The 27,702-nt window shown below is 36.5% G+C and overlaps 1 long non-coding RNA gene across 2 annotated transcripts; it reads left to right on the plus strand.

Moving 5' to 3' along the window:
* The first annotated feature begins 5,367 nt into the window (after window positions 1-5,367).
* LOC132101953 (uncharacterized) lies at window positions 5,368-20,698 on the plus strand. Of its 2 annotated transcripts, XR_009423252.1 has the most exons (4): window positions 5,368-5,851; window positions 6,032-6,179; window positions 15,260-15,316; window positions 19,890-20,698. It is a non-coding gene; the product is annotated as an uncharacterized LOC132101953 (long non-coding RNA). The 2 variants fall into 2 exon arrangements; XR_009423251.1 differs by having other exon boundaries at window positions 5,619-6,179.
* The last annotated feature ends 7,004 nt before the right edge of the window (window positions 20,699-27,702 follow it).

Consider the following 27,702-nt stretch of genomic DNA (forward strand, 5'->3'; position numbering starts at 1 on the left):
CTTTAAATATACAGGGTGCAGGGTACACACAGCAAAGTATATTGTCACTCCTCAGTTGGTGAATGTATATATCACAAGTGCTGAATGTGACTAGTGTTAGCCAAGTCACGAATCTCTGTGTTTCTTCAAGTTGCTTTGGAATAACAAAGGGATACTTCTATGAAGCATAGTCAGTCATATTTTATATGCAGGAATATTCACTTTGTAATGATGATGATACTGAATTCATTTCAGTCACTGGTACAAGATTGAGGAAAAAAGTCTGAGAAGCTATCTAACATTTGAAGTACTGTATATATGCGTAAGGTAGGGGTAAAGGCCCTACATTTAAGGGACAGTTCAATCAAAAATAAAAATGCAGTCCTCATATACACTTGCCCCTCATGTCATCCCAAATCTGCATAAATTTCTTTCTTCTGTGGAACACACTATTTTGAAGAATATTTTGAAGAATGTTTTTGTTCAGTGAATCTCATGAGCTAAAAACATTTGAAAAACATTTTTTTTGTGTTCAAAATCTTGTTTTCTTTCAGGTTTTAAAGTGCATGATAAAAAAAATTCAATATCGATGGAACAACAAATTATGTTTAAAATATATTAAGAAAAGTATTTAGACTAAAAATCATATGAACATGGTTTATTTAGTAGAAAGCAAACAAAGGAATTTTTGTAGCTATAATTCCAGGCAATTCATATCAGTCAAAATGTGTTACCATATGCCATATATAACATATTACCATACATTTTTGATAAAATATCCTTTTGATTAAAATTAAGCAAACGCTTTTCAAAAAGTCCACTATCATTTTAGTTTATTTTTTTAATCACTTTTCTAATTTCATAATGTTGCAAGTATTTTTCTCTATTGTTCTTATTTTAGCAAATAAACGCTGTACATCTTGGAGCAATTATTCTAATGTAATTTCAGAAATTATTTTCCATCATAAATAAAAAAGAACTAAATAAAAAAACAGCCATTTAGTATTGTCCCTCTCTACTGACCAAAACATTTTTTGGTCGCTTGTTTGATCAAACTTGGATAATCTTGATGTTTTCCCACAAATACTTTCACTTATTAAATACATAATAATCCTTAGATTATTTAAGGGATTCTCATTAGCTTAATAAATTAAGTTTTGAAAATTATTTATTATAAATTAAACTCAATGACCTTCAGCACACAATGACTTCACAGATCATGAAAATACTTCGGTGCATTTAAACAAACAATATTTGAAATACAATATAGCAGCATATTCAAGGGTCAGCATTTCCTTTGAGTCATCAATGTCAAACATGAAATGGAACATATCTGCTGTAAAATAGCCAGCGGTGTTTAGAGTTACTATGCATCATTAATAAAGGTTCATGACACACAACTGAGCATCAACTAAAAATCATACCGATCAAAAGACTGCAGGGATCCGCCTCCAGTTCCACTCGTGGGACAGCTTAGTGTGACCCCGTCAGTCAAACACACCTGGTCTGACAGTCCAGCTGTTCTCTGTTTTTATGGGAACAGGGGCTCTTGGTGAGGAGGGCATGCTTTGAAACAGGTGAGAGTAGACATGGAAATCAGTCAGCTTAGGCATTTGTTAATCACCAATCAAACAAACAGTCAGTCTCACCTTGGGATCATCACCTTAAGAGGACAGATTAGAGAATATATTGATTATGTGTACAGTATTTAGCAGTTTACCAATGGAATGAAAGAACTTCAGGTGTATAAAACAGACAGAAAGACAAATCTGAGCTGCTTAATAAAGAAGAGGTGTAGTAAGTCTGAATGTCAAGGGCAAAATTTGTGACTATGTAGGACTGTGTGTTTGCTTGTACGTGGCATAATAGGAAAAATGGCTTTGGAGACTTTCAAGCTGCATGGAAACCACTCTGTTAGAGGCTTCCACTCAACCCAAACAGATGTTCAGATGACTCCATGTGTGTTTGTGTGTATCTACATAATATGACCTCTGACAGAGTGTTAAAGCGTTTGTGCTGACGCAGCTCCCTTGAAAGAAAATTTGTTGTTCCAGTAAAACCCCGCCCCTATTTACAAATATGCTCAAACACACACCTCACCAGTCACGTGGTCCTCTTTCTCTCCCTCTCTTTGTCTGTCATCATACTCTCTCTTTGTGTTTGCTGAAGAATATGGAAGATAAATGTCAGTGATCTCTCATCCCTCTTCCTCTATACGGATTGAGCGGTTGTGACAGTCTTTTAGTAGTGCTGCTATGGCTGCAATTCAACACTGAATGAATAAAAAAAGGTTTAACTGCTTTTTCTCTTTGTTTTTCTCACAGCAGGTCACCCGTAGGACATGATAGCACCCAAATTGTTATTCCCCCCAGAGCGATTGCAGCTGCTGAAGTCTTTCGAGTTCTTATTGAAGTCGTGCTGGAAAACTGCTCAATCAAAACCTGTTTTAACCCTCAATAAACCACTGATTTGCACTGAAGTTCAACTACATTCCCAAATAAGTTTGATAATAAGTTTGTTTGTTATAAATGACTTTTTACCTTAGGAAACCCTAGGAAACATCATTAAAGACCTATTTCTTACATAATTTGGACAGTAAAATGGACAGTAAACTTTTCTGATTTAATAAACTCTGTAATTTAATTTAATTATTAATCAAACGTAATTGTCATTGAAATAAGAACAATCAACTGAAAAAGTGTTTTTTTTCCCACTTGGAATCACATTTTATTCATTCAGTAATTAGCTTCAAGAATAGAAAAAGTCGGTCAACCAAACACTACAACACAAGCATGCCTGTTATTTCTGCAAGGAAAAGAAAATTTAAATCAAAGTTTGAATCTTTGATATTTCAATTGTTTCTCCTTGACACCAATAGGTTTCAATGTAGAGCAATCTGGGACATTTGCTCTTGTCTTCTACTTATAGTTTTTGGTTGAGAAAAACATAAAAGTAATCACATCTCTTCCATTTTTCTCTGGAATGTGATATCAATACTGATATATAATATATCAATAATCATTGATATCAATACAGTGTAACAAATTATGCAAAAAATATTTATTCAAAGTCAAGCCAGTGAATTATATGCAACATATTTTAAAAACATAAAAAAATGTCTTATTATCAAAATGTGTTTTATTTATCAGAAAATAAACTATAAGAGCAGAAATAGATTTTGTTGTATTCAAATACCTCAAAATATGCATTTGGACATTTAAAAAAAGCTAACGTTGCTTCTGTTTGTTGGTAACCAAACAATTCTTTCACATTACAAAAAATAAGCCTTGGATTGGATAAAACAGACTCACGTGACTTCATAAAAGTGAAAAACATTGGGATAGTGTTTTATAAATAATAAAACTGCCTGTTTGGGTCATTTATAAATGATGATTTCCCTGCAGGAACCACCGTTTCTGGCAACTCTGTCGTCTCTGGAGTTAAGGTTAATAATAGCACATTCATTGAGGAATTTGTAGCTGATACTAATGATTGTAGAACCTTTTTGAAGGTTAATGATGCTTTGCATGCTCTCTTCATTTGTGGTGAAGCAACACAAACTGGGAAATATCAATAAAGCCTAAATGTTCAGGACATAAAATCTGCCCTTAAAGCAAAGGTCAGAGAAACAGAGATGGCAAAAAGCTCCTTGGAAACTCGTTAGGATGACTGAGAATTGCTGGTAACATAAGTCCAGATTTTCACCATCCCACAGTGTGGTTGAGAGACAGGGCAGTGGGTCATCGGGTCTGCGGCGGTGTTACTGCACTAGATCTTTGAATAGCATGTGAAGGTGGGTTATATAGTTGGGTCGTTGTAGGTAGTTTTTTTTGTGAACTGGTAAAACACAAGATGAGGAGGTGGTGAGGAGAGGATTGAGGGATTTCAGCTGAGCTTCAGTGGGGCATGGGGTCGATTTCTCGGCAGGAGGAGGCAGTAATTGCTCGTGGGGCCTTAATGAGTCCGGCGGGCCTGAAGCACAGCTCTTCATCCAAGAGCCAGACAGGTGGTCTGCTCAGCCTAATAGGGAAGGGACTGGCCCCCGATGTGACATCAAACCCAGCCTCTGACACCTGCCACCCTGTGTCTGTGTGTGTGTGTGTGTGTGTGTGTTTGAGCATCAGACAGCACTACAGCAGAAGAGGGAGAGAAAACATTCAGTTCTTTAGTAATAACTCCCCATCAAGTACCCTTTTTGGCGGCCTGACAACAGAGAGCAAAATCAAGCTGTCAATAGATACAATTTTATAAACTCAACTTATTCGTCTAACACACAGTCGGTTGAGATATCTGGCACCCTACGTACAAGTCCTAATAAAATGAACATTATTACGCATTGTTCATCAACTTTTTATAACTTGAAACAATGCTTCCACAACTTATCATTAATTACTTTGTTTAACATACTGTATTTAACAGTCCCTGTAGCTTTGCAGCTTTACAGCACTCTGAAATTTGAGCATAACTGATGTTGTTGGTGGTGCTCATTAACGGTGATCATCGTTAAGTCTTTTCTCCAGTGAGATGTGCACCTCTACAGCTTTGCAGAGCAGTGGAAGTAGGGCATGACGTTAACAAATGTCACTAATGCATGCTGACAGACACCAGAGTATTACTCAGAGCCCGTCAACACACAACACACACAACACCAGAGGAACGGCCAATAGCAGAATCAAAACATCTACAAACACACATAGATACACGTGTAACAGGCCCGCATATTCACTAACACTTATGCACTGATCTTTATTTATGGGTGAATGGTTTTGTAGCTAGATATAAAAAAAATAGGAAGATAATTTAATACAGTTAATAATGTCAAACATATACAATTAAAATAAAATTGGTAAATAGTTTTTAAAATGTTTTTAACTTGTGCAATTTATATACTGTACAGTGTGAAAGAATTTTCATAGTTATTAGGGAGTTAGTTTAATAAACTCATTTAATAAATTAGGGAGTTCATTTAATACAGTTTATTATATAAAAATTATATAAATACAAAAAAAAATATAAGAATAAAAAGGATGGACACTGCATATAGACCAATAATTAAAGGGGTCATATGACGCAATTTAAATTTTTCTTTTCACGGAGTGTTAGCTCTTGGTGTATAAAGAAGATCTGTGAAGTTGCAAAGACTGAACTCTCAAATCCAAAGAGATACTCTTTATAAACGTTAAGAGTTAATCTACCATATGGAAATAAAACAACAATAATATTATACAGACTTCTAAAGCCACTTTATGTAGCTAAATGACTATTCAATAATTTACTCATGTATCAAAAATTCGTAACAGTGTACAAATGCACAAGTGCTGCTATGCTAATTTAGTAATCATAAAAGGTTTAAAAGGATTGCTAGGCTGCTCTACCTATTGTCTCAATGTGGAGCTTCTGCTTTGTGATCTTTCTAGCATAACAAACTGCCACAGGCTTGGTTGTTGCAGACACAGCCGTGGCACCGCAGCGCAGCGGTCTCGGCATGTCTAGGTGTGTGAGAATCTCTCTGCAGGTGTGCCGGGTTCGTCTCCGTCAGACCCAGCCGCCCCGTTCCCTCCGAGAGCCTGATCAACAGATGGCATCATGACTCTGCCCTACAGGAGTGGCCTTCTCTCTCCCCCGAAAACCCGGCACTTCACCCCGTCCAAACCCAGCCCCCCGCTGCACGGCTTAATTACTGCCGCCGCTCTCTGCTCTGTTCTCCCAGAGAGCTGAACGGCCGAGAGAGGGTACAACGTTAGGGAGTGACTCAGCTTAGCTTGGAGCAGTTGCAGAGATGGTAGGGGGTTGAGGGGGGAAGCTGCAATCTGGAGAGGACTAGGGCGAGACTTTGCTCTCGCTGCGCAGAAGTGTTGCGCTTAGAGCTGAGGTAAACAAACAAAGCCACATGCAGAGAGAGACGTCTGTGAATGTGGATGGGTGGTACACTGCATGTTTACATACATTTCAGCTTCTTTTTTTACTTAATAGTTTATTGAAGATTATTTTCAAGCCCTCAAACAGAATAAAATGTGCTATTTTGGATGTGTATATGCTAATTTAGCAGCAGTAGATACAGGTATGTGTGGTGGGGAACGAGAGGTGCCTAGAGCTTTAGGCAGAACAGATGGAGCGGCTGGATCTGCAACCAGAGGCTCAAGGATGGGAGAATTGCTGCAGCCTCTGCCAGCTGAGTGCCAGAGGACTACAGGATGGAGGTAGACCCCCAGTCTCCGTGCCAGAGTGCATCTACATTTGATTACAAAAATGTGAACATTTGTGATTTTGGCAATGGAATTTGTTCCTAAATATTACTTACGGTTTAATATTATGTGGGCAAGTGAGAGTGATTCTCTAATGAGCGTCTAGACGGGGCGTATGATTTCTACAGAGGCTTGTATGTGTGTGTGTGTTGGACTGGGGGAGGAGGGAGGGTCAGGCTAAATGAGCCACATTAATAACCTGTGTCAGCAGAGTCTAAAGAGCAGAAGTGCTCTGGATGACCAGAGGAGGCAGGTGAGGGAGCAAACAGGGCCTCGCTGGTGTCACTCTTGCTATTTATGAGCAAGACTTTAAGCGGAAATCTATAGAGAAAAGCGCATATTTAAACAATAAAACATTTAGGTCAAAATGATAATTTACAAGAACAGCCTGGGTGTACAGTATATTAATATTGATCCTGCTCTTGCTTTGTAGCAACAAACAGATAACGCAGGTAACACAAAAGCTATTTAGAACACAGTGGAGACAAACTGGAGTCTTTTATGTCTGTGAATGTGCTCAAAACAAACGCATCATCAACAACAACATGCCATAAACACTGAATCTAAATTATAATTAAACCTTCAAAGATTCAATGTTAAAAATAGTTGCACAAAAAAGAAACGTGAGGGTGGTATTTCATGCCATACAGTACTATCTGAATCTGATATCTTTAAGAATATAAAGCAATAAAAAAAGGTTGCTTTATCTAAGGGTTTTAGTGCTTAGGTATTTTTCTTTTGCAAAACCAACAACAGCTATTATGCAAACTTGTAAACACAGTGCAAATAATTTTTATTTGCTGTCTACCTAAAATTAATAAGGTAGGTCTGATCCCCCTAATTAAGACTTGAAGCACAGAAATGGAGACAAAACAAATGATCTGTTCTAAAAAGTACACATTCCAATCAGTTTTAATTCTATTTCTACCACTAAGGTATATTGAGACTTGGTTCTCCAGAAATGTCTTACTGTAGTAACCACACAAGTCACAAAAACAGTTTCAATAGGGATTGAGGAAAGAGGGCTTGTGAAAAACCAAATGTTTAAAAATTTAATTACACAGGTTCTAATCCTGTATGAATACATTTCTTATGTAGAATGCAAAAAATATGAGGAATGTCTGTTTGTTTGTTACTTTTTTTTTGTCCATACAATTAAAGTCAGTGGTCACCAAGATTGTTCAAAAATCTTTGTTTGTGTTCCACAGAAGAAAGTCAAACAGATTTGTAACGAGTGAGTAAATGATGCCATTTTTTCCATTTTTTAGGGGTGAATTATCTAACTGAACTGGAAATACTTACTGGAAGTACTACTTTTATCCATTTTGCAGACACTTTTATCCAATTGTTAGTGCCATGCTCATACTGTGCCCTAAAAATTACTGATAGAAAATCTATTAAGAAACTGAGCCCTCTGAAAATCATTTGCACACTAATAAACATGAATAAACATGAACTGATTATACAAAGTATTTTGTGGTAACATTACCAGAAGGAATTTCATCGAGTGTTCATTCATTTCACATACTAAGCTATGTGAAATATTAAACATATCTGCTCTGATTGTAACTTTTGGGCATGTAATTCCAGTTAGGAAAGCTCATGAAATATCTCATAGATTTAAGTGATTACTGAAGTCATAGATGAGGGTCACCAACAGGCTCACCGATTCAGTAATCAATTAATAATGACATTTTATTCAATTCTGAATCACATCATCCAGATAATAGAGCACCAATGAAGCAATAACTGAGATAAACAGTAGAAAAACAAACAGAGTATAAAGGAAATCAAACTCAAATGTAACTTTGACTTACTGGACGTTGTAAGATAGATTTATCAGAAAGGTTACAAGATTTGACCTCATCTTCTTCCCGTGTGTTTGACCATGTGGGAAAGTTGATGTAGTGGTAGAAGCCTGTGATGGTGATAATGATAAAGACAATGATGATAAAAAACTATTCTAAGTGCATGTGAACATATGTGAGTGAGCGATTTTGGTAAATTTAGCACTGATGACTCAATGGGCGGATGTAACGCCCACCTCCATCTGCAGGGGTCCCCCTGTCCCATTTGAGAGCCAATCTCAACTATTATTATATGTTTGTGTGTGTGTGTGCATGAAAGAAAGAATATCCAAAATGAACATAAGAAAATAAAGCACAACCTATGGTGCTGCACCGAAACACTTCAGTTAAACACCCCCCACTCCACACCTTCCGCTCTTCACTCTTTACAGCTCTTTCTGTAAGTGCTCTCTATGTGATTCAACACTTAGTAATAGCACTATGGCATAGTTCCTCCAGTTAAATTTGTAATATTTAAGGATTTGCAATAATTTTGCTGTGGTACCGTGAATATGCATATACTGTATGTTAAAATAATCAAGCACCAAAGTGTTACATTTCTGTGGCTAATATTTCAGCAATCAAACAGAACTAGAGATTCATGAACAATTTAGAAAAAACATCAGCAGAACAGGTTAGCAAATCAGTATGAATAATTTGACCAGTTAAAGAAATAAGCTGAATCAATTAAACAGTAATTTCGCTTTAAAGTCTGTGTGAACCTGAAGTTGCTGCCGACTTTATATCAGCGTAGTAATGTATTTCCATCTGAAACGGAATATTGAATAGAGGGCATGGTTTTATGTTTGAGCTCCTCCTCTCTCTGTTTCTCACTCATAGCAATCTAATGGTTGGAGGGGTGTGTTTAAAGATATTCTGCCCAAGCCATCAAACTGATGTCATCAGAAAAGGAATATCATTCCAGAGCAGAAGTAAATATTCAGTTTTTGATGAAAGATTACGAAGACAAATTTTTTTTCAGCGGATTAACTTGCACGGATTAATTGTTTACATCAAAACTTGGAATGTCCACTAGTAAGTAAATAAAGTACATTTTGATTTCATGCAGACTTAAACAATTCAGTGAGTGATTCACTTTATGGGCCCTATTTTAACGATCTGAAACGCAAGTGTCAAAGCGCAAAGCGCAATTAACTTTGTGGGCGGGTCTCGGCGCTGTTGCTATTTTCCCGGCGGGATAAACGGCTCTTGCGCCAGGCGCAAATCTAAAATGGGTTGGTCTGAAGTAGCTTCATTATTCATAGGTGTGGTTTGGGCGTTACGTGAAATAAACCAATCAGAGCATCATCTCACATTCCCTTTAAGAGCAGGTGCGCTTGTTCTGAAGCGGATTCCTATTATAACGGCGGATTTGCCAGACGCGCGCCAGGAGCGGTTCACAGCCAAGGAGAGCAACGCTCTCGTCAGGGACGTTGGGGATGGAGAAACCCACCCAAAATAAATTCGGTTAAAAAGGCGTATTATAATTTGGGTAAATGTGTAAGCTAGATGTATGCTTTCATAATAAATTATCTATCTATCGTAATAATGTATGATTTGCAAAAATGATAACTGCTGCTTCTGTGTAGACGAGAGAATCGTGCGCTTTGTGCACACGCTACATTGATTATGGCCAAGCATGCGCCCTTAAAATAGCATATGAATAACATGCGCAACACGCCACTGACTTTAAACTATTTTTTCTTGGTTAGTGGCGCAATTGTTTTCTAAACCTGCAAAATAGCATGAAGGAACGTTTGCACCGGAACACGCCTCCTTTCTTGCGCTGAACCGCCCAGGGAGCGCAAGTTCATTCCCTAGTTTAGCGACGTGCTTCTGTGGAGGGAAAAGCGCGCTTTGCCCGGGTGCAAAATAGGAATGACACATGCGTCGGTGTACAAAGTCGATTGCGCTGGGAGCAAGATAGGGCCCTATATGTTATTTAGATATTTGAGATCATATATATATAATCTCTCTCTCTCTCTCTCTCTCTCTCTCTCTCTCTCTCTCTATATATATATATATAAATGTACAGTATAGAAGTGAATTTAAATATATTTATATGACATATATATATATATATATATATATATATATAAATATATTTAAAGACAATAAGAAACCTCAAGCTGCATTAATTTGATCAAAATACAGTGAAAACAGCAATACTGTTAAATAATATGATTAAATATGATTAAAGTTAGTTGTTTTCTATTTTTTATATATATTTAAAATGTTACTTATTCCTGTAATGGCAAAGGTGAATTTTCAGCAGTGTCTGGTGATCCTTCAGAAATCATTCTAAATGCTGATTTTGTGCTCCAGAAATATTTCTTATTGTTGAAAACCCATACTGCATATTATTTTTGGATACAGTGATAATTCTTTTATATAGAAAATTCAGCAAGAAAGTCCTCGCTGAATAAAAGTATTAATTTCTTTAAAGAAATACAGTATTACTCACCCCAAACCTTTGAATGGTAGTGTACAGTATATAATGATGTAATTCACAGTAAACTATTCAACATGAAGTGAGAAAAGAGTGTACTGTAAATATCTTGCTGCTTCAGGCACTTAAGAATTTGTTGATTCTAATGGGAGCAATACTATTTTATTTAGCATTTTGACCCCTAAGTGAGTTGTTGTTTTAAAATCTAAACATAGTGAAGAGATGGCACATAGTAAATTTCCACCCTTTTTTGGTGGATATATAAGAAATAGATACAGGCCACTGGTTCTTGTGCCAAAACCCTCACAGTGGTAAGTAAAGGGGTAGAGTGTGCCCTCCTCAGTTCCTGTGTCTCTGATCACTACATGAAGAAAAGGCTTTTAGAAATCCACTGTCAGAGTAAGTAGAGGGGATGGACTCTCAAAACCCATCTTTGATGTGTAGTCCACCTGTGCACACACAGCTGTTTAGTGAAGGAGGAACATGATGTTGAGCTCTGTACGGATCAATACCTGTGTCTTCTGATTTATGGGACACAACAGTTTGAAGGGCCAGGAGAATCCAGGGGTATGAATATAGACATAGTGAAGTAAGCCAAAATATAGATGAATTAAACACACAAACACACACGCACATGCACACAGAAAGTCATGCAAGAATCTGAATTATAAACTAGAGTAGAGAGCATTCTCTTGAGAAGGGGGTCAAGGTGTTGAGTGGCTCTGGAAGCACTGATCCCTCAGATGTTTAGAAGCTGAATGAATCTTAGACACTCTTCTGCATCCATTTGGCTAATTAGCCCGAGGCTATAGCAGCTCACACACTATGTGATCTTCATCTAGAGATGCAGCAGAGGTCAGAATGGGTGGTATGACTGGGAATCATTTGCATTCTACTTAAGTGTGTGTCTGACAGCCAGAGTATATGGGGACGCTTATTGAAAAAGTCACATAAAGGAACAGCTCGCCCAAAAATAAAAACTGTCATGACTTATTAACCATCATGTTGTTTCCAAAAAAATGTTAAGCACTGGGCACTGATGCATACAAACTTTTAAAAGGATGCAAAAGCACCATAAAAGTGATCTAACTGACTCATGTGCAAGTTTATACAAAAGCTTTGTGTGACAAACAGACCAATATTTTCAGTTAATGACAGAAAACATAAATGGCTCCAAGTCAAACCAAAATTGTGTTCCACAGAAGAAAGTCATTCAGGTTTGGAAAAACATGAAAGTGGGTGAATCAATTTTCATTATTAGGGGAACTTTTCTTTTTTTTCTCGCTCCGTTCCTTTTCATAAACAGCACTCCTGAATCTGCATGATAGTGTCCCTCTTCTCCCTGATGCAAGTTCCCAATCAAAAGACACAAAATAGAGCCCTTCCCAAACATCTCAGCAACTGAGAACAACTCTACCACATTAAAAAGAGAGAGAGTGAGGAAGATGAGAAGATAAATGAAAGAAAAATTTAAAAAGTGTGTGTGAGAGAGCAAAAAAAAAAAAAAAAAAGCCTGGAGCAGACGCGTTCTTACATTCAAGTGCTGTGAATGACAGCTATTTGTAGTAGATAATATCCTCAGGCAGGCTAAAACCCAGAAGTACATTAAACAAACAGCAAAATTACATGTTTATGTCCCTTTCAGCAGAAATATCTATCTGAATACCCTACAAAGGCAACTGTATTCCACACTGAAGATAAGATATAGATTGAAATGGCAAACAGAGAATGAATGTGTTTGAGCTCGCTACTTTAAAATGATCTTCCAAGCATGTAATCATTTTATGGTATATATACACAGAATCCCGTCTCATCTCACTCACTCACAATAACACGCTAGCTTACACACATACACACAACCTGATCAGATAATAAAAGCAGCCATTGGGCCATATGGCGTCTGCCACTATTCACTGCATCTTTCTTAACGTGGTGAATGGGAGAACAAAAATAACTGCATACGTCAATCACACGCTCATTTTCCTAATAGTTAATGGCGTCATTCGTGAACAACAGATTGTCTGTTTATTAAAGCAACATTATGAAGTAAGCTATCTTGAGATGGTGGGAAGAGGAGGGCACTGGGGAGAGGTCTGTCACGGTGTATGTGATAGATCCAGTGCCGCAGTCCAGCACACCTGTTTATGTGAGTGGGGGGGCTGGGAGAGGGATGGAGTTTGCTGGAGCTCGGAAGAGTCTGTCTAGCGTTTGACATGATGCATTCATCAGGCCAGGACTGAGCCAGATCAAATCTCCAAAACTCTTAAAGACTGGATCATTGCATCAACATGCACCCAAAAATGAAATGAAAAATCAAAGTTCTGTCATCATTGATTCACCGTCATGTTGTTTCCTGTATGACTTTTCTGTGGAACACAATATAAGAGATTCAGTGGGTCTAAAACAAAGTTGGACCCTAATTTTATAGACAAAATATTTAGCGGAATAAAGAATGCCATATAGTCTTGGAAAGACATGAGAGTGTGTAAATGATGACAATTTTCATGTTTAAAATATTCCTTTAGAATGTCTGATATTTTATTCAAAGTTTATAGATTGGATTTTGTGTTAAATATTTATGAGAAACCTGTAGTTGATGCTTTTTATTCATAACTATTTCATCTTTCGCCTTCCCTTTATACTCATAATTCTACTTTTCCATTGAATAAGGGTGATTTATATATATATATATATATATATATATATATATATATATATATATATATATATACATATATATATATATATATAGAACTAAACAATGGGGGTGATATATTGACATCAGAAGACTCATCCCCCCTCACCCTTTGGCCCACCACACCAAACCTGATCTTTCTTCTCAATATGTTCTTTTCCAGTGGCTATCATGGTCTTTAATAAATGGCTTTAATTTAAAGAAGAGACCTTGAAGTGTGTGTGTGTGTGTGTGTGTGTGCGGCTCACTTTCTTTATATTCTTTTTCTCTCTTTATGGTGCTCTGTTGAGGAATGCACTTTCGTCATCACTCAAATATCTTACACATACATAAAATAAAATGCATCTCACTCCACACTAACTGTACAGTATAAAATACTGCTGCTACTGTGTTTGCACAATGACATTGTAGGACTATTCAAATACTAAATCCAGAAGAACTGTGGCAATGTATCCAAAATGCTTCAAGAAACCTATCTGCAAAGCTACCTGAAAAATAATGCACAAATGCACCTAGGACAAAAGCTTTGTTTTGGATTTAGTCTGTCTCTGTTTGTTCGGTTTCTTAATGTTATTCCAGACAGACTGGATGATGGTGAGATCAGATCTTTGTGTGGAGCACTGGCTGCTGACAGACTCCTTGTGGAAACAAAAATCTCACTGGATTATCACAAATAATTACAAAAAAAAAAAAGATTTTGAAATGTAAACTGATATTTACTACTGACACACTGCAGCAAAAGATAATTTACTTAAAACCACTTTTTGTTGGTAAAAATACTAGTGGCCTAAGACTGTTGCACAGTACTGTATATATAAAATTCATAGCATAACTGGTTAAAAATGCACAATGTATTGTTTTATGGGCAGTTGATGATACAGGACTCTAATAACTAGACTTGGTATCATGGACTATGGTTGACAGGAGTTGAAGAGCCCTATAATATCAAACATATCCCACATTTCTCATCTAGAGTGAGTTTCAAAATAAAGGACATTGTCAAGATAAAGTTTTTTTTTTTTAAATCAATCAATCAAATGATTTAATCAATGCAATCCACATTCATTCAAAGATGCTGTATGTCGACAACAGTGTCAGCTGTATCTCAATTTTAAAGAGAAACATCTGAAACTTACATGAAACTGAGGATGCCAAAAATTCTCCCGTAACAGAGCAACCTATTACACAAGCAAGCAATAACAATTCTTCTGGGGCATGTATTTGTAAGTGACTTTGGTAAGAAAGAATGTAAATGTATATGCATACACAAATAAAACACTGCAATATCGTCATCCAAAATAATGTTGTATAATAGGAATTCTAAATTAAACTTGACATTGTAAATGCTATTGCAGACTCTTTGTCAAACTCTGACATATATCAAATTCACTTTACAAATGTCTGTATAAGAGAATGCAATGCATGGCCTTCAGAGGTGGCAGTATTTTATCTGTGTTGGGGTGACAGGGAGTTTTAATTGACAAGGCTGAAGTGTTTCAGCCCCACTGGAGCACAAACAATAACCACAATAAAGACAGAGTGAGCCATAAAGAAAGGCCTTGTTTTCTTTGATCATTCTATTCCCTGGGTGTGTTGGCAACACTGAAATAATGCAATAACTTAGATCACACAAATGCAAAGACGCACACACCTGTGTCTGTATCGTTGAATGAGACATGGAAAAATATTCATGTCTCCCTTAATAAAAAAGAAGGGGAAAAAAGAGACAGACATGCTGAGGACCTTGAAATATCCGCCTAAATGTGGATATTTTACCTCAGCGTACATTACCATGCCCATCTTATGCAAATGAAGTTCAAACTGAAAATTTTCTCTGAAATACAGACGTGTATTGAGGGCACGGTGGACAAGGTCAGAGCTCTTTTCACATTGTGTGTGTGAGTGGGTTGTGTGTGAGTGTGTGTTATTCTACTGGTCTGGGTGTGAAAAAAGGGCCTGACTATACAAAACTGTAGGCACTCCAAGGACATATAAAGAAAACCTTTTATATAAATTTTCCATTGACATTTCTGTTTGATTTCAGATTCTCTGATGCACAAAAATGAGAGGAAAGTTTGATGAGGCAAGATCTGAACAAACAGTAAGTAGTGTTACAGTGTACAACACATACCTGTAGCTGGAGATTTTATGCATTGCGAGTTACAAGGTTTCTGTAAACTTTGAGAAGTCAAGAAGGCGATGTTAAACTTTTAAGTGATTGCTCATAGGCATTAACGGTGGACAAGTGCAATATACTGTATAGTCATATATAGTGCTATACATAAGTTGCTAAGGGGTAATAGTGGAACAACAGTGATTTTTCACTATTTACAATATGATCTGCATATTTATGGGTTTAAATAACAGATTCTTGTTATAAAAGACAATAAAAACAACTTTGTCCATCAAAACCATTCATTTCCTAAATTAAAAAAAAAGTATTTTCCTAAGCAATGCTTATTGATTTCCTCAGTGATTGTGCTATTCTTAAAGAATTGTAAATGCCTTGGCATTCAAGGTTGGATGAAACATTTTATACCCACAACATTTGTTTACAAGGCTTGAAACAAATTCTGTGAATGTGAACAAAAATAATTAAGAGATCAGATTCTATGTTGGGTCAAAATCTCCCACAAAAGCATACAACACAAACTCTTCCTTCAAGTCACATTTCACACTTTAATAACAACTTCCTTTCCTTCCTGAAGATTTCCCACTTTTCGTCCCTTAAAAAAGCTTCCCACACTTTTCAAACACACCTCACTTTAAATGTCAGCCAGCATTACTTCTATCAAGTCCACCCAAACCTAACAAAAACCCACACACTCTCCTTCTAAGGGGCCGGGCTGCTTCTCTTTTTCCAATTTGACCCCATTACTTCACGCTTTTCTTCAGGTTGGATGCCAAACTAACGCTTACTACGCAATAACAACAGCATTTCCTGCATCTGACAACAGAGGAGCCTCAAACACACAGAAAAAGCCAAGGGAACAACAGACAGATCCGCATCATTAATATTTTACTAATATGACAGTAGAGCGTGATGTGAAGGCATCACTTTTAATGAGAACAGACAAAAGCATGTGTACAGAACAAAGAGTGGTGAATGACTGAGACAGAGGTTTAAGCTTGAGGTACGTGTGCCAGTACGAATGTGTGTGTAGGGTGATGATACAGAAATATAAAGAAGGCCAAAGCTGACATAGTAGGGTCATTTGTAAGATCACAGACCCTCAGGGGTGACTTCAGTAGAACAGCTGTGCCACTTTTAATGCGGTTTTTCAGAACAATCCTGCACTTAGAACCGACCCGCACTATTCATTTATTTTTTTAATGGGGGGGGTGGGGATGGGGGTGTTTGCTCAGTTTTGATTCTTTTAGGCAGAATTTTAGATCTTGTTTGTTTATATCTTGATGTGTTTTCTCCCTTAGTTTGGTCTGTTTAGGATCCGCACAAAACAGTAGAGCTGTTTGATCTTAAGCGATTTCTGATTTTTCCAATCAGAATAATTCAGTATATTTCAAATAATTCTGTTTCCATTATTGACTTGGTAGTACTTTAATTGCATATTCATGTTGGGGGGTGGGGGGGGGGCATAATGCAATTTCAAGGTAAAATTGTGGGATAATTAAAAAATAAATAAATAATATAAAATAAATGTAACTAAATTATTTTTAAAGGCACCATATAACTTAACTTAAAATAACTATATATTAAACAAAATAAACTGGACGTGGTAATTTATTACAGTTATTTCTTATAAAACACTACAGACAAAACTCTGGGTGGAAATTGTGGGATGATTAAAAAAAATTAAATAAATAAATTTTAAATTAAAATTAATTCATTTAAAAAAAAGAAATTATTAAAAAACAGAAACATTCTTTTTTAAGGCAGCATAAATGCCTTACAATACTTGGCTTGACTATATAAAACAACATAAAATGGTAATATGTGGGTAATACACAGTAAAATGTTAATATACAGTATTACATTTGTTTTTATAAAATACTGCAGACAAAACTCATAATATGTACCTTTAGCTGCACTTTATCATATAATCAACAAGTCAGTTACTAAGCTGATTGAATTCTTCCAGTTAATAAAGTGTACAAGTGACTAAAAAGAAGGAACGTAAAAGTGTCATTCATTTAAAAAGAACCAGCTAAGAAGTGTTATTCATCCTGGTTGTAATGTATGTACTTAATACAATAAAAAATAATTAATAAGAGTCATTTGTGCAGGAATCGGCTCTCCCTGCTTGCAAAAATATGTGTTTGACTCACTAAAAAGAACCAACTCATAAGAGTCATTTGTACATTGGTTGCAACTGATTCAATAAAAATAATGGACACATTAAACTGTTTCGTTCGATAACAGGACTACTCTGGTTGCATCAGAACAGATAAGCATTCATGCTACAAATGCAGTGTGATCATATGCATTCTTGACACCTTTCAAATGTGACTGAAGTAGAAAAAATTTCAGATATTGTTTACAAACCTCTATCTAGTGTCGTCTCACTTTAAATTCATTGCCCCAAACAGATGTTAGTATCAAAAAGTGGACCTTACACTTCACACACAAACACACCTCTGCTGCCCCCAAATCCCCTTGGTGTTCTTTCTGTGCCTGTGTGTGTTTGTGTGAGATGTGTAGACTAGGCTAGTACAGAGCACACTTGAGGAGCAACACAAGGCACAAATTAGACTCCATATCTCTCCTAAATGTCAGTGTAGAGCGTGGCACGGGCTGGCTTATCCATGACTCCACTGGGGCCGTGTGTAGACAGGGCTTGCCTGATTCAGTGGCCTCTCCAGTCTAACACCACCAGCAGCCTAATTAGGCCAACAACATGAGGCTGTCTCTGTGTCCCAGCCTGTAGCTCTCGCTCTCTCAACGAATGCTTATCAGGTGGGCTCTGTCCAAACTAAATGACAAAACATGCTCCTTTAGTTAGTGAGTAGAAATGTGCTCACCCTTGAAAACTCTCCTTTACACACACACATAACTTTATACACACACCCTGACACACAAAGCACAACCACTATAAAATGTGAAAAATGTGCAGTTGTTAACTACATCTACCTGATCTGATCCTTAAAGGGATAGTTTACTTCCCTCCCTCTTAAAATTTTTGAATTCTTCATCATTTACTCCATTTTGCAAACCTGTAATACTTTCTTCTGTAGAACAGAAATCATTAAGAGAAAAACCCTGTTTTGCATTTAATTTTAAATGAATGGGGTCTAAAGCGTAAACCATCCAAACAGCACCATAAAAGTGCTCAATATATACATACACTATTATAGTATAATACTCCTTATAATTCAAGTCTACTGAAGCCAAACCATATGACAGGATTTGTGAGGAAAACACTGAAATTGAAGTCGTTATTAATATTTCAGACAGTATCTAGTAGTGTTATCAGTAGTGTTGTCTTCTTTTAAATGGATTGCCAAAAACTGATGTTTTAATACCAAACTTTTGATATCTGCTCAAGGTTTCTATGGATCCTGTTTATTTAATAAAGATTCATTATTCTTTTTAGTTAAATATCCGACAACCCCACTTAGAATGATTTGTCCCAATTACAAATCTTTGTCAAACAGTAAATGATGGCAGAATGTTAATTTCTGAATTAACTATCCCTTTAAAATTTACTTTTATTCTTATATAACCATGTAAATTCAGTAATATTACATACTACAACAAGCTTATTTAAGCTTCACTTTTGAGGTTATTTGTATCTCCTCTTGCTGAAGTTTCCGGCCTGCATGGATACATTCAGACTCAAAGAAGGAAAAGATCACACACACCCACCCACACACACACACACACACACACACACACACACACACACACCCACACAAGCAAGCACCTCATTCAGTGGTGACAGTGGTAAAACATTAAGGAGTTACACTTGCATTTGTAGAATGTGCCCATCAGTTAATGGGTCACCTGTGATACATCTTCATCTGGGAGCAGTGGGCCGTGTGGAGAAAAAAATTCCCCTAGGACTGGAGATATAGGAGGCCTGTCACACAGCCAGGGTCACAACATACTGCAAAATAAAGAGGAAAATACCCCTAATCCATCAGAGCACCTTTTCATGTTAGACAGAGACAAAGAGGGAGGGAGTGGAGACAGAGGTGGAGGGGACATAGTGATAGAAAAGGGAAAGGGAAAGAATATTTAAAAATATAAAAAAATATAATGTAAAAACAAATCACATACCTCAAGGGACAGTGAAGCAAGTTTAGCATGTTAAATACATAAAACTAAAACATACATCTAATTAAGCTAACGATTGTTTTAAAACTTCCCTTTTATGAAAAGAAAAAAAAGAGTAATGTGTGAAGGTTTTTAGTTTTTGTTGAGGTCACATTTGCTGTTTTTACCCACAAATTTATTATTTTAATAAAAACCAAACACTTTTGTGCATAAGACGATATATTCTTACATAAAAACCCTACATATAAAAAAACACCACAAATATAGAAATTATTTTGATGAGCTACAGCATGTGTAAACATTGACAATGTCTTTTCTAGTAATAGATATCAGGTCAATATATTCAATAACACAAAACAAACCAAATTCCTACTTATCAAGTGAGATATCTTACACGTATGATTTATTGTGATATATATATTTTTATTCTCATTTACAGATAACAGAGGAGTAGATTGCAGACGCAGCTCAGAAAAACCTTAATAGCACCGAGCGGCACATGATCCCTGGAATGAAGAACGTGAATGACTCCATTAACAGAGGTACATCTGCACGCACCAATAAAACGAAGAGATGACGAGGAGGGGGTCTGCTGTATTGTTGTGCTCCACAGCCCAGACAAGGGAGGCTGGCAGAATGTCTATTTCACAGAGAACAGAAACCTGCCCTGTATTGACATAAAGGAGACTGGAGAGTTTCCCAGCAAATTGAAATTCAATTCTAATCTGGCTCTGAATTATTTGCTTTGCGCTGTATTGTAAGAGAACAGGCAGCTTCTGCTGTTTGGCTGAGGGGTGGGAAACGATGCCAAAGCATGTGCTCAGCTCAACACATTTCACATGATATCTGTAAAGCCAGAATAATGCTAATATCACATACATTCTATCAAAAATACCCAAAGTATTGCATAAAAAGACAGCTTACTTGCACGAGTGAAATTATTATATTCAACATTAAATATACTTCGTAATAAGTTCCAATGTTAAGCTAACATTTAAGAATGATGTGGAAATTGGTAGACAGGTTGGACTTGCTGTCTGTAATAGAGAGGCTTAACCATGAGTCTTGATTTAAGCTTATAATTCCACAGTGAGAAAAGTGAAAGCTGGGATGGTGCTTTGGTAACCTAAATGTAAAAATAGGGAAAATATGAATTTCTAATTAAATATCCAAAATCATCATACCATTAATATTTATTAACCAATAACTGGATAATATTAGAATAATGCAATATTAAAATAAGTCAGTTAAAATTCTTCAAGTGCATTTAGACACAACAACATAATAATGTATGATATGTAAAAATGATATAATTTTGACAATAAAAAGATTACATTTAAAAGTTTATTAAATTAGTGTTTTAATTATTAACTGTAAGTAAGTGTTAGATAATGGCCTAGATAATTTAAAGGTAAAATAGAGAAAGTAAGATTTTATAAATAAATATCTAAAATCATCATATCATTCGTATTTATTAATAACCAATAACTGGACAATATAAAAATGCTATAATATTAAAATTAGCTATTTAAAGTGCTACAAGTAGATTTAGGCATCACAACATTATAATGTATGTAAAATGGGTATTCATTTTGAGATTTGTTAAAGATTACATTAACATTGTGCTATGATTAACTGTAAGTGAGTGTTATTTGACAGCAAAGGTAATCTAAAGTAAAAACTAGGAAAATATGAGTGCCCATGGTAAATATCTAAAATCATCATTTCATTAAATATTTTTCAATAACTGATAATAACTGGATAGTATTAAAATATTATTACTATATTAAAACCAATCATTAAAAATGCAATTGTATTTAGGCATCCCATCCTTATAATGTACATGTTATTTTGAGATTACAAAAGCAATCTACATGTAAATATTGGGAAAATAAGACTGAAAATTATATATCCAATATCAGCTCCAATATCCAATTCCTACTAATCTGCTAAAAAAATTCTTATAACTAATATGGTACAACATCTGGAAGTCTTTGAAACTAAATCGGGGTAAATGACAATATAATTGTTCAATATAGTTTATATTAATATTAATGACCCTATTAATAATGCATGTTGAATGAACTGATCACACAGTTGATAATCTGGTCAAGGTTACACGAACACATATGTTGGCTGTGCAAGCATAGACAGTGATCTTTGGCTTCTGTTTGACCCTACACCCCGACAAGTCATGGTTAATCGACATCGTAATGTCAGAGATCTTTCCGCTGTGCAGACGGACCACCGAACACAGTGACTCTGCACAAGCCCCTATCCACCCTCGTACTCTAACGACCACCTCCGTTCACCCCGATTCTGCACCGTGGCTCCATCAGATACTGTTCAGCCGTGACCAAGCAGCTCGTCAAAAGCGAGCCCTCCTCCCCCTTCGTCCGCAGCCCAACCAAGGGTGACAGGGCGGCTGACATATGTTGGTTTAGCCTCTCTCTCCTGGAGTGACATTTTGCCCAAGAGGCTGAGATAAAACAGATCAGCTCCAGTGGGCCGCAGCAAAGCTCCACTATCACACTCTGTTGCGGTGATGGAGGCCTGGCATTTTGGCCGCATTGATCAATGACACAGCAAGTAAAACAAAAAAGGATAAAAATGCATTGTGATATTTTGGCAGGTTAGAAAGAGATGAAGGGAAGAAAAGGAGGTGAAGAGAGATGAGGCGGCGGTAGAAGATGAGAGGAAAGGAGGCAGAGGTGGGGATGCGCACTGTCTCTTTTCTATTTAAAGAGAGAAATGTAAAGGTGGCAGACAGATTGAGACTGACGTTGAACGGTGGGAAGACAAAAGCAGAGTGGACGATGGCCACTATGATTGACAACCTAATTCTGGTGGAGCGTGGTGACACCTTTAATAACATGAAATCGTGTCTGTGTGGAAGTGTGGTCTCAGACTCCAGCCTTTACCTGTTAGCTGGATTATTACATTGTCAGCTTGGGGAATTCAGAGTCCTGTCTCAACACACTCCACTCATGCTCTAGCTGTCGATCTCTTCACAGAAGTTTGCTGTAGCTATGGTGAACGCGGTGATAATAGAGAGCAATTTGTAAATGTTTTAAAAATGCCTGTCTTTTTCTGTCTAAATCAGGTTTTGGGGCAATTTCTTAAATTAAATAAATGTGTTGGAATTCGATTTGAAATGGCAACATCCCAAAGCTAGGTCTGACATTGAAACAGAAGAATTTTAATTTGAATTGGAATGACAGGAAGAGGAATTTACTAAATTGCAACTGCTAAAAAAATATATATATTCAACATAGTCACACAACTAGAGAATTTCATTAGTTCAACACATAAACAAAAAAATGCCAAACAGGAAATGAACTTACTTCATTGAGAGTTTCATGTCATTTGACTCCACTTTGGCATAATTTAAAGAATTTTGGGAAATAAAGTGCTTTAACAACATGAAATAAAATAAATATAATATGAAATTAAATGGTAAATGGATTGCATTTATATAGCGCTTTCAACAGACCACATGGCCATCCAAAGCGCTTTACAATTTGCCTCACATTCACCCATTCACACACCGACTGCGGTGTCAGCCATTCAAGGCGCCATCCAGCTCGTCGGGAGCAGCTGGGGTTAGGTGTCTTGCTCAAGGACACCTCGACACTTGGTCAGGTGGAGCCGGGGATTGAACCAACAACCTTCCGGTTTGTAGACAACCTACATGAACCACTGAGCCACTGCCGCCCCCAAATTTAAAAAATATAATTTGAAACAGAATTATATTATACCTGTTAAAAAGTGCCATTGCAAATTATCCTAAAAATAATAAATATGTATATATATATATTTTTTTAATATAACTACTATATTCAATTGTATATTTTACACAATCATACATGCAATATACAATTAATGCAATGGAACTTTGCATTAAATAAATATTTTCTTGAAATGCATTCATAATGAAATTACACATGATGACAATTAAATGTATTATTAAAAACAACACAGCAATTACATGTATAACATTTTATATGAATAGTTCTTTATTTGCCATTCCATTTGCCACCTCAATTCAAATTCAGTTCACATTTAGGAATTCAATTAGAATTCAAAAGGTATTCTTCTCTTCTGAATGGCACACACAACCCTGGTCCAAATGATTGATTTAGTGTCTCTGAACTCTGTACTGGCTTCTTAAAACTTTTACTAAATTCTCTCATACGCTTCCACGATCTAGGTGATCTGGGGGTCGAATGAGAGATAATTAGCTAGGGAGATGAAGATGAGCCTGAAACTCATAACATGACTCATTACACAGATCTAGCAGCCAAACGACAACAATGCTGCCAAATATCCTAAAGTTTAGCTGGCCAAACACAGACCTAAGGTGTTACTCCAGAGCATTGCTTAAGGTCACGGCTAGGCAGGCATTTCCTCCAGGAATCGGGCTGAATCAGCAGGAGGAGAGAGGTGAGTCTCAGCTGCTCAGCGTCGCTCAGGTCAGACTGCCTTGGACATACACACACCTGATGCACTGAGTCATTAGTCCATTAAAATGCTTAGAAAGCTGTGATTCACACATACCACACTCTCACAGTCAGATATGCACCCAACCAATAAAAACATATCCAGGACCTTATGACTTCGTCACGTAAATCAGTTCAGCGCATACTCCATTAATTTTCAAGCGTTCAGAGAGGAACTCCTAGATACGTTAAGAAAGAGCGTATAACAAGGAAATAAACAGCAATCATAATTGAAAAATATCAGACAATGAACCATTGAAATTGCACATAAATACACAGTGTGCACTGGCAGCACAGTTCCATTAGAACCAAATTAATAACAAGCAGAACATGAAAAGTTAGACCAACATGAGGCAGCGAATTCATTATAAAAGCAACACCAATAATTTTGTGCTGAAAACTAAAGCATGGCATCAAGAAATCAACTCCTGTTATAAAGAATAGGCTATACATTTAAGCGACAACATGCACCTACAGTATGTCAGAAAGAAACTTTTAGAGAGCAGGAAGGAGAAAGGGCAAATGTCAGATAACAGATGTGTGTCTAGTGTGTATATATCTCAGCGGAGCCCTGGCTCTTCTGATTCAAACAGTTTGAGGTTTCCTCATTAATCTCCTCTGGAGAGAAAACGAGCAGCATTAATCTCTGGCCCAGTGGGAGTCTACACACTACTGCCCACACAACTGACCTCAGAACAGCCCACACTGACCAACAGTCCATTCAATGCCAGCAAAGACCCAGTCCATCAGTTTAGTTCATGTCCTGACAGTCACTCAGAACTGATTCAGAGTAGAATATATGCATTCATTTGCCAAAAATCAGCTGTTGCCAAGCTCATTTACGGCATATTCTACCTCATTTCAGAGCATTTCAGAGCCAAAGACACTGCAGCTACTGATGGATAATTAAAGGAATAGTTCATCTGAAGTTTGACCTTAATCACCATTGTGTTATTCCAAACCTGATTACTATTTCTTCATGCATTTCTGAAGAATTGCCATGAAGCTTTCTGTAAGAAGTTTAAAAAATGACATAAAAAACCAAAAACAACAACAACAACAACAACAACAAAACATTAGGCCTAAATATTATAAAAGAGGTCCATTCAACTTGTGCTCTATTTTCCAAATCTTTTGAACACATATGACAGGTTTGTATGATGATTCAGTATGCTCACTTTATTTTAAACCTGCAAAATACAGGCCAATGTGAGGAAATAAAATTAAGGCATTATTCAATGAAAATTTTCTCCTCCGATGAGCTGACACTTTGAGAATCACTACATTCAGATTACTAAATTGTGTTGCTGAATTTATTAATTGTATTAGTGTAAGAATTGTTGTTTTGAGACTGTGATTTTAACAAATTGTACACGTTTTCCTTTAACAAATTTGTTAGAAAGAACATCTAAAAAAAAAAAAAAAATTATATATACATATATATATATATATATATATATATATATACAGTACAGACCAAAAGTTTGGACACACCTTCACATTCAAAGAGTTTTCTTTATTTTCATGACTATGAAAATTGTAGAGTCACACTGAAGGCATCAAGGGCTATTTGACCAAGAAGGAGAGTGATGGGGTGCTGTGCCAGATGACCTGGCCTCCACAGTCACCGGACCTGAACCCAATCGAGATGGTTTAGGGGTGAGCTGGACCGCAGACAGAAGGCAAAAGGGCCAACAAGTGCTAAACATCTCTCGGGGAACTCCTTCAAGACTGTTGGAAGACCATTTCAGGTGACTACTTCTTGAAGCTCATCAAGAGAATGCCAAGAGTTTGCAAAGCAGTAATCAAAGCAAAAGGTGGCTACTTTGAATAAGACATATTTTCAGTTGTTTCACATTTTTTTGTTTATAATTTTTGTATATAATTCCATATATAATTCCAAATGTGTTAATTCATAGTTTTGATGCCTTCAGTGTGAATCTACAATTTTCATTGTCATGAAAATAAAGAAAACTCTTTGAATGAGAAAGTGTGTCCAAACTTTTGGTCTGTACTGTATATATATATATATATAAGTATATTTTTCTTCAACAGAAGATTTGGAATGGCATGAGGATGTGGTCATTTTTGGGTTAACTTTCTTTTAAAAGACATAAAAGTCTTTTTATAAGCAAGGCAATCTAAAAGCCAACCATCAAAGCATCCGAAAGAATCAACTGAGTCCACATACCAATACATTCCACTGACATTGACATCCGGATGTATTTGAGTCAAGGAATGGAAAGTGCAAAGGCTAAAGATTGTGATTTCGTTTGAAAGGATGCATTCGCAGTATATGACGATATATAGATACAGACACCTTTTCATCCACTCACTTATATATCCACTCATAAACAACAACAACCATGAATTCTGTAGACTGAGAAGAGATCGCGACCCCCCACCCCCCATTCGGCTCACCACCCCCTCTCTTTCTCCCCAAGACAAAACAAGCATTTCTGTTCAAACTCTCACCAAGCAGTAAAAGCAAGATGAATTTGCTTCCTCACACCACATTTAAAGAAATGCCCTTGAAACGGGTGGAAAAGTACAAGAAAACATTACTGAAATACTGAAAGAGGTGGAGTGATCTCAGCAATGCTACCATAGCAACTCAATCTCACCTTGAACCACGGGAAGTGGAGGTAAACACGAAGAGTGTTGAATTAAAATCGAAAAATTAAAGTCTTTTGTGTTACATGATTCCGTGTTCCTGGAAGCGTCAGTGTGTGATTTGGAAGGAAGGATGGTGTATGCTCTCACACTTTATTTTAAAGCTGTAAAACGCAGCCCAAAGTTTACCCCTCACTTAATCTCTAATCTTCACAAATCTGTCTCTCTCACGTCACACTAATATTCCTTTTACACAAGTAATCATAATTGACATATGATAGTGTGAACATTTCATAGAATCAAAAGGTTTATTTTCAAGCATCAAATAAGTACCATAAGATATGCTTTAAAAGAATAAAACTTACTATATAAGACTATATAAAACAAACTCTGTTATATTTTCACAGGTTCATAGAAACCTGATACAACTGATGATATTCTATCACTGTTAACAGCGTTTTTTTGTTTTTTTTTTGAAAAGAAGAAAAGATCTCAAGTTAATACAAGTAGAGGTAAATGTTTCATAAGATTCTATTTATATAACATTGACTGTCCCCTCCCAAAATCAGATATGTACCTGAAGACACCTTGAACAAGATTGTGAAGACAAGGGTGCGAAAAACGGATGGTGATGCTCACACTCTTGTATGTAAGAATGAGACTGCATGTGTGAGTGTGTAATCACTCGTCAGGTGTAAAAGTGTGTTTGTACTGATGGAATGGAAGTGGGCGAATGTGTTTAAACAGTGCGATATTGTGTGTCTATTAAAAAGCCAAAAGAATTTGACTACTTTTTTCTAAGCGTTACATACCAGAATACTTTATCATTTGTGGCAGGAAATAGAACAGTATGTTATATAACAGTATGCTGTAGGGTGTATGTATATAGGACACAATATTTTAAACTTTTCCAAATAGAAATTTCTCAAGGGACCTCTTGCATTTTGGTTTTGTTGTATTTCTTGGCCATTTAGGGTCAAGAGAAACATGGCAGGAAATAATGGCAGGGTGTAAGTTGGGAGACAATGTAGAAAATCTGAATACAAATAGCCCTCCATACACAGCAATAGAGTTTGGTGTCAGCATGTTGCTATGCAAACAACTCGATTCTCAAAGCAGCCTGAAATATCAACAAAAATA

This window comes from Carassius carassius, chromosome 23 (assembly GCF_963082965.1).
Source record: "Carassius carassius chromosome 23, fCarCar2.1, whole genome shotgun sequence".
Classification (NCBI taxonomy): Eukaryota; Metazoa; Chordata; class Actinopteri; order Cypriniformes; family Cyprinidae; genus Carassius; species Carassius carassius.